General features: G+C 43.3%; 1 protein-coding gene across 6 annotated transcripts in view; it reads left to right on the top strand.

Moving 5' to 3' along the window:
- Positions 1 to 15,343, top strand: part of Dennd2b (DENN domain containing 2B) — a 185,185-nt gene that overhangs the window by 66,257 nt on the left and 103,585 nt on the right. For 2 of the 6 annotated variants that reach the window (XM_075971844.1, XM_075971843.1), the window contains exon 2: positions 13,487 to 13,572. The exons of 2 other annotated variants lie outside the window; for them this stretch is intronic. The gene's annotated coding sequence lies outside the window, so the exon portion shown is untranslated. Of the gene's footprint in view, positions 1 to 13,486; positions 13,573 to 14,028; positions 14,334 to 15,343 lie in introns of those variants that run through there. 2 more of the 6 variants (XM_075971842.1, XM_075971846.1) reach the window with 2 other exon arrangements.

The following is a 15,343-nucleotide window of genomic DNA, read 5'->3' as shown; positions in this document are numbered from 1 at the left end:
ATACTGGGTCGGAGCTTCATCGCGTGTGTCTGCCCAGGAGCTGGGAGCATGGCGTCTCTCTGAGGCGTCTGCTCCCGAGAGGAGAGCTGTCGAGTCTCTCCGCTCACTTCCTCTTCCTCCCAGCATTCTGTTCTCCACCCACCTATGTTCTAAGCTATGAGGCCAAGCAGTTTGTTTATTAACCAATGAAATCAACAAATTGATATATGACACTCCCACATCATTCATATATATATATATATACATATATATATATAGAGAGAGAGAGAGAGAGAGAAAGAGAGAGAGAAATATGTGTATGTGTATGCATGTCTGTATGTGTGCCACTGCCTGTCTATGGTGGTCAGAGAACAGTTTGTGAGAGTCAGTTTCCTACTTGTACTACCTTGACAGCATAGAAACTTTTTTGTTTGTTTGTTTGTTTGTTTGTTTGTTTTTAGAAACAATCATAAATGTAGCCCAGGCTGGTCCAGACTTTAAGGTCCTTTCTTAGCCTCCCAAATGCTGGACTGTATATGTACACTACCAGGCCAAGCTCTTGAAATACTTATTTTTGTTGTGTTGTTGTTTGGTGATCAAACCCAAGACCTTATGCATGCTAAGCAAGCACTCTACCACTGAATTACATCCCCAGCCCTGAGAAATTCTTGTGTTGCCTGGATCCTAGATTGCATTTAATCTGGTCCCTATATTTTAGCCATTTAAACTTCCAACTCACCAGTTGCCTTCTGTTAAACTTTTTTTTTTTGTCTTTTTACTTGTACCAACTTCATCTTGCTGTCATGTGAGTAAAAAAAAGCTTTTTTTCCCTTTTTAAGATAGGGTTTCATGTAACACAGGCTAGCCTTAAACTCAGTTTGTACCTGAGCATGACCTGAATTTCTTTCTTTTTTTTTAAATTTATTTATTTATTAAGGATTTCTGCCTCCTCCCCACCACCGCCTCCCATTTCCCTCCCCCTCCCCCGATCAAGTCACCCTCCCTCATCTGCTCAAAGAGCAATCAGGGTTCCCTGACCTGTGGGAAGCCCAAGGACCGCCCACCTCTATCCAGGTCTCATAAGGTGAGCATCCAAACTGCCTCATGCACGTACTGGCTTTGACCTGAATTTCTTAATCCTCCTGCCTCTGCCTTGAGTGCTTGGTTTACAGGTGTGCACCATCATACTCAGCTACAAGTCTTTCGAAAGTATAAGCATAAAATTATACATTATCTATTTCTTCCTATTATATATAACCTGTAGCTAGTTTATGAAGGATTTTTTTTTATTTTTTTTAAAGATTTATTTATTTATTATGTATACAACATTCTGCCTCCATGTATGCCCACACGCCAGAGGAGGGCGCCTGAAGGATTTTTAAAAACTGTCTTTAGTGTATTATTTTTCCTATGTACTTTGGCATATATGTGTGTGTGTGTTGTCTAAATCATTCATTTAAAATGATGAGTGTGAGTATCTAGAACAAGAAAAGAAGAGAATATTATAGGCCAAATTCCTGATGCACATAGATGCAGAAGTCCCCAGAAAAGTACTAGCAAACTGAATGTAATAGCATGTGAGAAGGACCATACACAGTAATTAAATGGGGTTATCCCTGGGTGCCAGGATGTTTCAATACATGCAGACTAATACACATGATACAGCTGCTAGGAGTCTTCAAACTTTTAGGAGCTCAGACCTTTTCCTGTTTGATACATACCCATTTGCAGCTTTGCTCAGGCCCAGCTGTCCTGAGCTACCAGTCTTATCATTTGCCTGTCTGTCTGTATATTTCTGTTTTATTTACAAGATAAGAGGAATTAAAATCCATATGAACTCTGTTTTTAGAATTCTTTGGTCTGTGTGTGTTTGAATATGTGTACAATTTGTATGCCGTAGTATATATCACAAACATGTATATAGAGGCCATTTTTCTTTCCTTTAAAATGATACATATTCCTGGCTATTCTGGAATTCACCATGTTGACCAGTCTGACCTCAAACTCAGAGAAATCTGCCTTCTTCTGCTTCCCAAGCGCTAGAATTAAAAGTGTGTGCTATCATGCTGGGCTTATTTATTTTTATTTTATATATTTGTTTGCCTGGATGTATGTCTGTGCACTACATTCGTGTAACCTGAGGAGATTAGAAGACAGTTTCAGATGCCCTGGACCTGGTATTGCAGAGAGCTGCGGGCTGACATGTATACTAGGAACCAAATCTTAAGAACTTTCTACACAGTAAACACAAACACTCAGAAATGAATGAGTGGTCCCTTTTAGAAGAGATTATATATAATTAAAAATGTGAAAAAATGATCAGTAGCTTTGTGGGAGGAAAGAAAATAATAGAACTCAAAAGCCTAGTCCAGAGTGTAGGTAGGGCTTTTAACTTGCCTACCTGCCAAGTTCTAAGTGGAAGATTGTAGAGGCTGTCATGGTAGTGCAGTTCATGTCTAGAACTCTTCACAGGGATAGAGATTATGCAACTAACTTGATGATTTAACATTCTTTCCCAGGCCCTTGTTGAGAGCGTCTTAAAGCATTTGTGATCAAGGAGGCAGGTTACTGGCAAGAGGCTGACATTTTTGAATCTGGGATTGAGAGTTAAGGTATTATTCTTGTTCTAAAGAATTCTAGGAGTCCTTTAATCCCAGCACTCGGGAGGCAGAGGTAGGCGGATCTCTGTGAGTTCGAGACCAGCCTGATCTACAGAGCTAGTTCCAGGACAGGCTCCAAAGCCACAGAGAAACCCTGTCTCGAAAAACCAAAAACCAAAAAAAAAAAAAAAAAAAAAAAAAGAATTCTAGGAGTTATTGGGAGAATGAGACCAAGCAGTGCACTAAAACACAAGGCAGTGAGACACAGTTGGAACCAATTCTTGAGATCTTTCTACATATAGAGTAAACATAAGCACTCAAAAATGAGTAAAAAGTGGTCCCAATAGTACTGAGTTGAGAACCCAGTGCAGCTAGGAAACTCATCAAGATAGGATAGAGGATGTGGCAGTATGGAGTTAGAGTTCCATAACCTTGTCCAGATTTTATTTTGGGGAGCACGTCTTTCCCAGGTTCCATGTGCTTTGTTGGTTAAGAATGCAGTTTAAAGACTAAGAAGGAGCTGGGCAATGATGGCGCACGCCTTTAATCCCAGCATTCGGAAGGCAGAGGCAAGTGGATCTCTGTGAGTTTGAGGCCAGCCTGGTTTCCAGAGTGAGTGCCAGGACAGGCTCCAAAGCTACAGAGAAACCCTGTCTCGCAAAACCAAAAAACAAAGCCAAACAAACAAAAAAGACTAAGAAGGCTCAGTGAGTAAAGCACTTAGCATGCAAGCATTAGGATCTGAGTTCAAATCCCCAGAACCCGTGTAAAGCTAGGTGCTGTAGTACACACCTCTAATCCTAATACTTTTATTGTGAGATGAGAGGTGAAGACAGCAGGAACCTCAGAAGCTTGGGGGCCCAGCTAGCCTGGAGTATGTTGTAGCAAACAACAGTGTCTCACACATATAGACATACATAAGCACACACATAAATACAAGTATACATAAACACACACAACACACACAAAAGGCACACATAAATATACACACGGGCACACATAAAGACACATACACACACATTCACTCACTTTTGTATTCTCCTTTCCCCTGAAACTTCAATCATGATGAGTTGAGAGCTTGGTTGAGCTCAGTTCTAAGTTAAGTCAGCCTGAAAAGGCAATTCTGGAATGGAAAAAATGCCATCTTTAGGAGGGTCTGGAATATAACTTCCATGTTTCTGAGCATGTATTTAGGTGGCTCAGTGATAAAATGCTTAGACTTAGTGAGGGAACAGGGGTTGAGGATTTGAGAGCTTTCATCATGTTAACTTGTATAGGAACACTGTAACATAAATCCTAAGAGACTGGATCAAGCCATTGTATGCCTCGTTCTCTGAGGATCTGAAACTAGAGCTTCATTTGTATTGGGTATTGTGAGCCAGGGAGAGGTGAACCCCATGCGACTGGAAAGCTGGCAGTACATAGTGGAAGGGAGAGATTGAAGGAAAGTAGGCTCAACCCTACACAACGCTTCACCACATCTGTGATACCCACAGTCATTATGAGTCCCACACTTAGTGGTTCAGAGTAAGTCTTGAGCTGGGGTGAAGTAGAATGAATGGCTAGAGGACTAGGCAGGAGCCTGAATGTGGGAGAACTTCCTGATAGGAAATAACAGGCCTGGAGCATAGAGTAGTTATTTCTTTTTTTTTCTATTTATTTATTTATTTATTTATTTATTTAGGATTTCTGCCTCCCCCCTCATCCACCTCCCATTTCCCTCCCCCTCCCCCGATCAAGTCACCCTCCCTCATCTGCTCGAAGAGCAATCAGGGTTCCCTGACCTGTGGGAAGCCCAAGGACCGCCCACCTCTATCCAGGTCTCCAAAGGTGAGCATCCAAACTGCCTAGGCTCCCCCAAAGCCAGTACGTGCAGTAGGATCAAAAACCCACTGCGATTGTTCCTGAGTTCTCAGTATTCCTCATTGTCCTCTCCAGTCCTCCTCTGCATGGAAGCCACATCTGGCAGGACCCTAGTATGCTGGTGACTAAGACACATATTTTGCTTGCACAGCCTTCTGGAATTGCCATCCCTGGGGAGGCCTCTCTAGTGCTGGGATTAAAGACGTGCACCACTACTGCCCAGTTTCTATGGCAAACTAGTGTGACTACTGGGATTAAAGGTGTGTGTGTCACTACTGCCTGGTCTGTAAGGCTGACCAGTGGGGTGTTTTACTCTTTGATCTTCAGGCAAACTTTATTTATTAAAATACAAATGAAATATCACTATGTAGCTCTCTGTCCTTTTGTTGTTGTTGTTGTTTTTAGAGACAGGGTTTTCTGTGTATCCTTGGCTTTCCTAGAATTTGTTCTGTAGACCAGGCTGGCCTTGAACTCTGAGAGACCCTCCTGTCTTTGCTTCTGAAGTGCTAGGATTAAAGGCGTGTGTCATCATCACCCAGCTCAGCTCTCTGTTCTGTAAAGGCAGCTTTGTTTGATGGTGATGGCCGAGGAGAGAGTCTACAGACCCTCACTCTTCTGTCATCCATTTCCCAGTCTATTTCTTCATTTCCCTTTCTGCGCTTGGCACATTCTCTCTCCAGCCTCCTGGAGACCATGAATTGTCCATCTTTTTCTCCAGAAAAGGTTGCTTTTCATTGGTGATAGTCTTCTGTATGTAGGCAAATGACCCAAGAATTCCAGGTACTGTACTAAAAGGGTTGAACAGAATCTGTACTACCCTCCCCTCAAAAAAGAAAGAAAAAAGAAATTATACACACCCCCCCCCTCCAAAAAAAAAGAATCTACTTCCTGAAAGTGAGAAATGTTACTGCTTCTTTTCTCAGAAAGTGCACTGATGAGGTGATGAATGACTGCAGCAGACACTTAAGCTAACATTTGGAGTTAGGGAGATGGCTCAGTAAAGTGCTTGCTGTGTCCACGTGAGAGCTGAGTTCAGTTCCCCAACATCCATGTATGTAAGACTTTAAGACAATCCTGAAGCCATTTTTGACAATTCTGAATCCTCTCAGCCTCTGTGCCATAGTGCTTCCCCTCCTCCCCTGGGAACCAAGGACCTAACAGCTACACTCACACGTACTCAGTTCCTGAACAGTTACCCATATACGTATGTTTTGGTTCGGTCCCCTGGGAAACGGGGTCAAAATGACCTCTTACCTCATCTGATCTGGCAACAGCTCTCCAGTCAATTATTGGTAATAGCCTTTCGAATAAGCCAATCAGAATTGTCAAAGAACAACCCCCCTTGCTTCTGTGGCCCCTTTAAAAGTAGACTGTACCAGCTATTCGAGGTCCCTCGGCTTCCCAAATGCTGGGGGACCCTGTCATGACAGAATTAATAAAATCCTCATGCTTTTGCATCGGCTGTGGTGTGTGAGGTGGTCTCTGGGGGCGACTCTTTTTCGGTGTTTGGATGCTAGAGTCCAACATGTAGAAGTGCAGGAACACAGATTGGTATTCCCAGTGCTGTAAGGTAGAGACGGGCAGACAAGGGGCAGAATCACTGAACTCCAAGTTCAGTGAAAGACTGCCTCCAAAACAAACAAACAAACAAACAAACAAATAAAATGGAGAGTGATTTAAGAAGCCTGATGACTCCTGATTACCACCCACACTTGCGTGCTTCCCCTTGTACACACCCACCTTGATGTGAGTATACACAGAGAGAAGAGAAACAGAGAGCACACACAAGTGTGAGCATATGAGTGCCTAGTAGGATCCCAGAGTTTGCTTACTATGTGGAAGCAAAAGCAGTATCCATCCCTCTGGGAGACAAGGACTTGCTTAAGAATTTACAAGTCCAGCAAACTCTGTGTATTCTTTATGCCTTTACTTTCCCCTCTCGTAGTACATTGTGTCTTGCTTTTCGTTTTTCCATTTGGAAATACTGGGAATTGAACTTAGGGCCTCAGAAATGATAGGTGATCACACTACCATTCAACTACAGCCCCCTAGCCTTCCACACTGATAATCATTAGGAGAAAAGGAAGAACATAAATCCCTTTAAAGACTCTGCTGGGAATTGCAGCCATTTTTGTCTTTAAAGAGATAAGAAAATATTGGGGCTAGCAAGATGGCTTAACAAATGAAGGTGCTTGCCGCCAAGCCTGATGACCATAGTTCAATTCCTAGGATTCTCATGGTAGAAGAAGAGAACTGACCCACAAGAAAACATAGTGACTGGAGAGATGGTTCATTGGTTAAGTACACTAGCTACTCTTGCTGAAGACTTGAGTCCTATTCCTGGTACTCATAGGGTGGTTCACAGGACATTTGATAGCCTCTTCTGGCCTCTACAGGCACATGGTGCACAGACATATGTGCATGCAAAACATTCATAAATAATTTAAAAAATAAATATGTAAACAAAAAGTAAAAACAAATAAATGCAAAGAGAGATAAAAGAAAATGCTATACATTAGTGACCCAATATAGATTCTATCATATCCTCTATAAAGTATAAGTGCATATGTATTCTCTTTGTGTACAGGGTAGGCTCATCTAAAATTCATTGCTGTGCAGAACGCTGCTTCCTTTTGCTTATCTGGCGAGTCTTTACATTTTTCCATTCATCCCTCACACATTGATTGCCACGATGAGGGAGCTGCTAAAGTCCTTGCACCTGTTTGGAGACAGGTGCGCAGGTCATGATGATAAAGTGCTACATATAACATAGGATAGGCATCCCTAGGCTGCTGTGGGCCCGCAGAGACAAATTCTGCTGAGAGATGTGTAGTAGGAGGCTGCTTGTTCGTTTCCTGGCTGCCCAGACTCCCGAAATGATCACACAGAAACTATATTATTTAAATCACTGCTTGGCCAGTCACTTAAGTGTATTGCTAGCTAGCTCTAACATCTAGAATTAACCCATTTCCATTATTTTATATTTTACTATGAGGTTTAGCTTTGCATCTTTCCCCTCTGGTGGCTACATGGCGTCCCTCCTACTCTGCCTTCTTTCTCCCATCATTCAGTTTAGTTTTCCCTGCCTAGCTCTACTTTGCCCTATCACAGGCCAAGGCAGCTTCTTTATTAATCAATAAAAGCAACACATACACAGAAGGACTTCCCACATCAGTGATGGAGAATCATTTCACAAAGGAGGTGTCCTTGAGGTGGGCCTTGAAGGCAGTAGTGTTTTTGTGAGCGTGGGAAGGAAAGGCAGCCAGGTGAAGTAACACCATGAGCGATAGAGAGTGGGAGAGAAAGGTGTGGGCAGTCTTAAAGCACCGATTATATGTAGTGTCATGGTGTGCTGTGGTTATGCCCACAGTGGGGTGGAGGCAGCACGGGAGGTATGACTTGGAGATACATTGATCCTTCACTGTTAACTGTTGAGTGAAAATATATGAGATAGGAATTCATATTTTGGACACAGTGTTATCTTGTAATAGACAATAGATCCAATCATACAATTAGTTGTTGCTTTTATTTAATAATTAATTATTTTTCTTATACAGTAATTTTCTTTCTTTTTTAAAAAATTTGTTTTTATTTTTAATTATGTGTACCCCTGTATAGAAGTAGTATGTACATGTATGTACAGGTTTCCGTGGAGGCCAGATGTGTTGGCTCCCATGGAACTTGAGTAACAGAGGGTTGTGAGTCACTTGATTTGGATGCTGGAAACCAAACTTTGGTCCTATGGAAGAGCATATATGGCTTTTGTTTGTTTGGTTGGTTGTTTTTCGAGACAGGGTTTCTCTGTAGCTTTGGAGCCTGTCCTGGAACTAGCTCTTGTAGACCAGGCTGGCCTCGAACTCACAGAGATCTGCCTGCCTCTGCCTCCTGAGTCCTGGGATTAAAGACGTACACACCACCACCTGGCCAATATATGCTCTTAACTGCTCAGCCATCTCTGCAAGTTCCCCACCCCCACACAACAGTTTTTAATAAATTTCTTTTTAGTGACAGAATTTCCTGCTTCAAACTTACATTTCATGTCTTCAAACTGTAATAGTACATAAATATATATCTATACATACATATGCATATACATATTTTTTCAGTGTCCAATCTTTTGACATCCTGACATGACTTTAGGTCACAAAGTTCATGCTTGAGGATTGTACAATCAGATTACAAAAACAACAACAGCAATAACAACATCCCCTTGTGTTTTAAGTAAGTTTGCAGTTTTGTGCTGGACCACATTCATAGTTGTCCTTGGCTAAATAAATTCAGAAATTATATTTTTATCTGCATGGTAAGCCTACACAGTGGAAGGGAGAAGACAGTGTTTGGTCTCTGGATAAAGCTGACCCCAGAGAATTTGCTGTTTTGAGAACTGCACCATTCATGCAGCTTACGTGGCTTGGCAGAGATACAGTGATAATGGAGAGCCTATGAGTGGGCACTTCAGTAATGAGAGAAGCTATAAAACCCTAGAGTGATCCCTAGAAGAGTGACCTTACCAGGAAAGTTCTGGGAAACAAACCACGGGGAGACTTGACAGGAACTTTTGGTTAAGCCCATAGGCAAGGCATATGAGGGAAAAGAAATATAATTATAGTTTGTAAGTCTAGACAAAATGCAACGAGTGACATGGAATAGGAAGAGTTTTTACACACTGATTCTGAAGCTGGTTTTTGAGCGCTTGTTCTGTGCTGGGCCGTTTGTCAAGTACAGGGACTGTGGTAGGAGAATTATCTAGGTTCCCGCTCTCATATTAAGCAAATAACTGCATAAAAGCACAATTACAAATCCTAATGAGTGCTTTGAAGGAAAATGAGTGCTTCTTGAAGTACAAGGAGCTGAAGGAGCTGTGTTTAGACTTGGAGGACTGTGGAAGTCAGGAGATGACAGTCATGTTGAGGCAAGATAAGAGTCATCTGAGCAAAGACTGGGGGTGGGGTCCCAGGCTAAGCTAGACAGCCTGGAAAAACTTATGTGACATTTTCAGTGAACTAACATATCCTGTGCTCAGAGGGGAAGGAGGAAGTATGCTGAGAGAAGGGAAGAGAAGGATCATGCTCGGTCCTTGTAGGTCTTGGTTAGAACCTAGATTTCATCCCGAGTGCTCTGGAAAGCAATGAAGTGTGTTAGGCAGGAAATGACATGATCCTGTGTCAAAAGGGGCTTCAGACAGCTGTGTGGAGAATGGATTTGTGAGGGCGTGATGCTGTGGAATGTATATTTGGTCTTCCTTCTGTTTCCTGGCAGACAACTCCTAAAATCCTTTGGAATCTCCAAAGCAGGATATATCTTTTTTTTTTCTGTTTTTTTTTTTTTAAATGCTTGGCGACCGAGGACTCCTGGATGTCCTCAAGATAAAGACTGCTTATGTTTAGAAGGCTGTAACTTTTGGCCTTACTCCCGAGAAAGGGGGATGTGGGTGAAAGTTAAGTTTGTTACCAGTGACTAATGACACAATCTGTTGTATCAATATATATGCTGAATATTTCATAAAACCCCAGAGGACTGGGTTTTGAGAGCTGTAGTGGAGCTGAACACTTACATTTGTCGAGAGGACTTGGAAGCCCTGCACACTCCCCATACCCAACCCTATGCTTCTCTTTCATCTGCAATACTGTTTATAATAAACTAGTAGGTCTAAGTGTTTCTTGAAGTTTTATGGCTAACCTATCACTAGCAAATTCATTAAAGCCAAGGATGTAGTTTTGGAAATTCTGATTTAGATTTATACATGTTTTGTCAGAAGCACAGACAAAACAATCTGATTCTAGCAATTGGTTTCTAAAGTGATAGAGAGCAAGTCTCATCAAGGACTGAGCTTCATGGGTTTGGTGGTCCCTAGGAAAGTGTCAGAATCATAGGGGAGGGCATATATTTGCTGTTAGACTGATGATTTGCTTGATGTGTTTGGAGAAACCTCCACCCAATTGCAAAAGAAGGTTGCTGTGTTAATTGTTGAGTGTTTTTATGAGAAACTGAGTTTGAGTTTTCATTATTTTTGGTGAGGGCAAGAGTTGAAGCTAGCTAGGGTAGTTAAGTTTCTGCAGTAATTAGCAGGCAGGATAGGTAGCAGTGGGAGTGGGGAGAAGGGAGACAGATAGGAAGTTTTTAAGTAGAATTATTTTGGAGTTGGAAAAGGATTGCAGTGGGAAGAGAAAGAGACTGGAGACGTCTCCCATGCTTCTGGCTCATGTATGTGTATTCTTTTCCCCCATAGTGGTAGGATTAAATCTAGAGCCTTTATGTGTCTGGCAAGTGCTGTTCTGTTGAGCTTTCTTCCAAACACTTTATTTGTATTTTATTGAAAATATTACATTTATTTGTGTGTGTGGGGGTGGTATGTATATGGGTAAGTGCATGTCATGATGTGCACTTACCCATATATAAGGACAACTTCAGAAGTCAGTTTTCTCTTTCCACCGTATAGGTCCCAGGGATTGAACTTAAGTTAGTAGGTTTGGTGAGAAGTTCCATTACCTGCTGAACCATCAACTGGTCCTTATTTTAATTTTTTAAAAAAGATTTATGTGGCCAGGCGTTGGTGGTGCACGCCTTTAATCCCAGCACTCGGGAGGCAGAGGCAGGTGGATCTCTGTGAGTTCGAGGCCAGCCTGGTCTACAAGAGCTAGTTCCAGGACAGGCTCCAAAGCTACAGAGAAACCCTGTCTCGAAACCGCCCCCCCCCCAAAAAAAAAGATTTATGTGTATTTGCCTGTGTGTGTGTTTGTGCAAAATGTGTGTGCCGGGTGCCCAGAGACATCAGAAGAGGGTATCAGATCTCCTAGAACTGGAGTTGTGGATGATTGTAAGCTATCACATGGGTGCTGGGAACCAAATCTAGTTCCTCTGCTAAAGCTCTTAACCACAGAGCCATCTCTCCCATCCCCATAGCTCTTATTTTTTGAGACAAGTTTTCAGTGAATTGCTTAGACTATACTTGGATTTGCTCTGTATTCCAGACAGGCCTTGACATTGCAGTTCTCTTGCCTCTGCCTTCTGAGTAGCTGGTATTACAAGCGTGATCCCACCATTCCTGGCAGAAAACATGGGTCTGTAAAATCCCCCACCTTCGGGAGAAGTCAAGCTGGCCCGATCTGGATCCAGTCGTGCAGAGGCAGCAGAGGAAGTTAGCTGGTCTTGCTTCTGTCCAATTCTAGGAACTTACATACAGCAACATCACTGAAGCAAGGGTTCTGGTCTTCCCACGTTCAGGCCCTTAACTTTGTCTCTTCCTTCTGAGGACAAGGCACCCCTGTAACTCCAGTGTGCCACTAGGGGGAGCATGGCTTGTGTTGTGTGTCTGCTTTTAGGGCTTTTAAAGTTTGGATTACCTCTGTGACTGTGTTTCTGCTTCAGTAGCTTGACTAGTGCTGTTTAAAAGTATGCCTGGCATGCGGTAGGGTCCCAATAAAATTTAGTTGGTATTACTATTATACCATGAATTTTATCTCATTGTAAAAAGAGGTAAGCTTGCCTCATCTGGGTTTGGAGACAAGGCAAATGTGTATTCTTTGGGTTCAGAAGAAAAGCAGAGAGATGCTTGTTGTGTCTAAGAGGAAAGAGAAGCTGACATTTGGTGATGCTTTTCTTCTTTTGCAGATTTGGGATTCTGGGGCCCATGGCCACTTAGGATCTGTCATTTCTTCTTGGGTTTTGTGACATGTTTCCTACATAATCTTCTGCATGTATTTATGATTTAAATTCAGGCCAACCAAAATCTGGTTTTGAGAATTTTGTAGTATGCTGGAGGTGAATCAGAATCACAAGGAATTCTGTAAGGGATGCGCATTAAGGATTCCATCAGGACCTCCCTAGTGTTATTTTGAACACTGGAAAATGTTCTCCTTGGGCCTCATTGTCTTTATCCTCATCAGCCTCCTTACCTTCCCACATGCAATCCATTTACCAATTCCAAATAATTCTATCTGAAAATATATTTATTATCTAGTGGTCGAGGGGTATTAACCATTTCAGGCTATGAGTGAAGTTCTTATGTAAGTGCCTGATTTGAGGGTTTTAACGAGAATAGCATCTTGGTACCTCCCACCCCACTACCCCAGTGATAAGATGTATGTGTAGAAACTATAAGGTCAGGAAGCTGGCTCAGTGGCAGGTGTCCAGTTGGTGATGAGGTCAGACATTGTCAAGGTCTTGTGATTTCTGCTCAAGTGTTCTTGGTAACTCTTCTACTTAATGTATGCTGGAGAGTTGAAAGGCTTGGATACTGTTTTTGGATTTGTTATTTTCTGGTTCAGTAAATGGGAGCAAATAATTTTATCTTTGCTTTTGATAGTCTTTAAAATGTGTTAACTTAGTGTAATAACACAGTTCTAACTTTCAGGCCTCCTTCATTGGAGAGATAACAAATGAACCAGACTTGAGAAGATGTACGGTAGCATGTGGTGGTAGGGCAGGGAAGTTTCTCTCTGATTTGCAGCAGATATTCTGCATATCATCGAGTCTTCAGGCTGGAGGGGTGGCCAATAGATGTACCTCACCAGGACTCAGAAAAAGTCTCCACTTTCCCTTGGAAGCTCATACTTGTGGTTATCAGAAAACTGTATGGTTTTCAAGATCAGGTTTCCTTGTACTTTTTATAGCAAAGTCTATAACTTTAGGAGACCCTTGATTGCTCTCTACTCTTAGTTCTTTTCCTGACTAATTATGTAACTGTAGGTCAGATATCAGATCTCTCTGGGCCTCAATGATCCCATCTGTTAAATGGTAGCTAACCTATCTGACCAGTGTGTTTCAAACAGTTAAGAGGATCAAACAAAAATAATTATCTAAGACAGTGTTAAGCAGTGTCCAAGGAAGAGTATACACTGGGGGGGGGGGTGCTAAAAGAGCCTCTGTGTCCCAGGTCCTGTGCTGACACTGGTACAGCTGCTCACCCGAGGCCTGGACTTGGACGGCTCTTGTGTTGGGCGGTGAGGAGGCTGTTGGTATTGTCTCTGATGCCCTGGTTGTGACTGTAGACTTGCCCAGAGTTCTTCCTAGTCCTGATCTAGTTTGTTTCTTCTCGATTGCAGGAAGACGAGACTGCTTAGGCTCTGCACTAGTACCATGGGATCCTGTATTGGTTAAAGCCATCTCCACGACCTGAACAGGCAACAAGGTAACCTGAGAGGCCTGTTCAGGCCAGCTTCTGGGATGTGAGAGGTATTTCCGCCCCAGTTGCTGCCGGAAAATCCCAAAGCGAACAAACAAGTAGAGGCACCATGCATCAGTGTCCCTCCTTCGCATTCAGCTACTGCTGTAGGATCCAGAGGAAGAGCTTGCTTCCCCTCCAAGTCTTCAGCTAGCTCCCTCCCCCTTGGCAGGGATTCTTCCGAGTTATAAAAACTGAGACACTAGAGGGGAGAAAAACAAGTCCACTCACTGTCCTCACCCTTCTCCCGTCCGGGTTGTTGCAGCAAGTTCCCAGGAACAGTCCTGGGCTCCTGGTTGACGGGAAGGGAGGTAGGAGGAGTGGAATGCATGCTTAAATTGAGCCGATCAAAAGACAGTGCTGTTTCGAGGCCATCTAGAACTCAGGGAATATGTGTAAGTGCGTGCACGCATGTACGTGCGCGTGCTAGCGCCCAGGGTTCCGGGTTGAGGGAGAGCGCCTAGTTGAGTGAGAGCAAGCCTGTGTACAGCCTAAGAGGACAGGGTCTCCATGACAACCGGCCTGACTGGCTCGCTGTGCTAGCTCTGCTCACTTGGCTGGAAGGAGTGTCTTGAAAGGTCAGAGGAAGGAGTTTGTGGGAAGCTCGCAGCAGGTTCTGGAGCTTAAGCCGGTGGATCTGGGGGTCCTGGGCTCCCTAAGTGACTGTGGTGTGTGTGAGCCAGCCTCTGCGGAGAATGGAGTGGGCAAGAAATCACCCTGACTACCAGGTAAGGGCACTCTGAGTCTCTTACTCTGAGTCTTGGGCTGTTTGTGGCAGGCCTGTGTCTGTGCTCTTCACTCAAGGTTTGGGGGTCGAAAATGATGTCATGTTCCAACAGTTGGATCCTATTAGCTCTGGGAGGAGGAGGAGGGAGACAGCCAGTTTTCTTGACTTTGCGAATCTAGTTAATCTCACTCTGGCTGAATCATAGCTCTTCAGGCTTTGCTCTGCTTTTATTTAGCACGGAGCCACTGGATATTTTCACAGAAAGGCTTCTAAAGGAAAGTGAGTTCTCATCACCGCAGCACTGCTGTAGTTCTTACATGAAAACTTGTGAGCCGCTCGGTTGGCTCTACCAGTGCTGTCTGCCCTGTAGTCCCCATGCCACTGTGTCTCACCTGTAACGGCAGCAATCGGACGAGCTAATAATGAGGCTCAGTGAAGAGTCTGCAGCGAGTTCCAAGTCTCCCGGGAGCAGTTAGCAGGACAGAGAGACAGACTATCTCAGCAGTGTCTGAGCTGGAGCCTTGCACTCTTTATGAAGTAGCTTTAGAAACAGGAAATGCCCCCTCCCCTTAATGATGCTCATTACAGATTTTCTTGAGTTGTGGAAGAGGGGACTTCCTTGGGGTTTGGGGACTTGCAGATATCTGTCTAGTCCAAATGTTGCAGAGGGCTCTCTTAGTGCTGCAGCTGCTAGGAACTATAAGGGACTATGCTTCTGCTGGATCATCCCTTTGGCTCATATTTTAACCAAATCCCAGGGCACGTACTGTCCACATTGTATATGCCTTGTCCTAAATTTCAGGAAAAAAAAACAAAAACAAAAACAACCTTGTTCTGACCTAGCGACATGAAGAGGAGTGACGTGTGAACTCTGTGTGACACGGGAAAGGAAACCCTCCCAGAAAGGTTGTTCTGTAGGTGATGAAGTAGCTAGGTCGTCTGTAGTGTTAGGAGGAGGATAAGTGCTGCAGACCCTCCCTGCAGGAAACCCCTCAAGAGATGTACTTCTAC

The sequence above is a fragment of the Microtus pennsylvanicus genome, chromosome 5 (genome assembly GCF_037038515.1).
Source record: "Microtus pennsylvanicus isolate mMicPen1 chromosome 5, mMicPen1.hap1, whole genome shotgun sequence".
Classification (NCBI taxonomy): domain Eukaryota; kingdom Metazoa; phylum Chordata; class Mammalia; order Rodentia; family Cricetidae; genus Microtus; species Microtus pennsylvanicus.
This window is presented reverse-complemented; position numbering and strand designations above follow the sequence as displayed.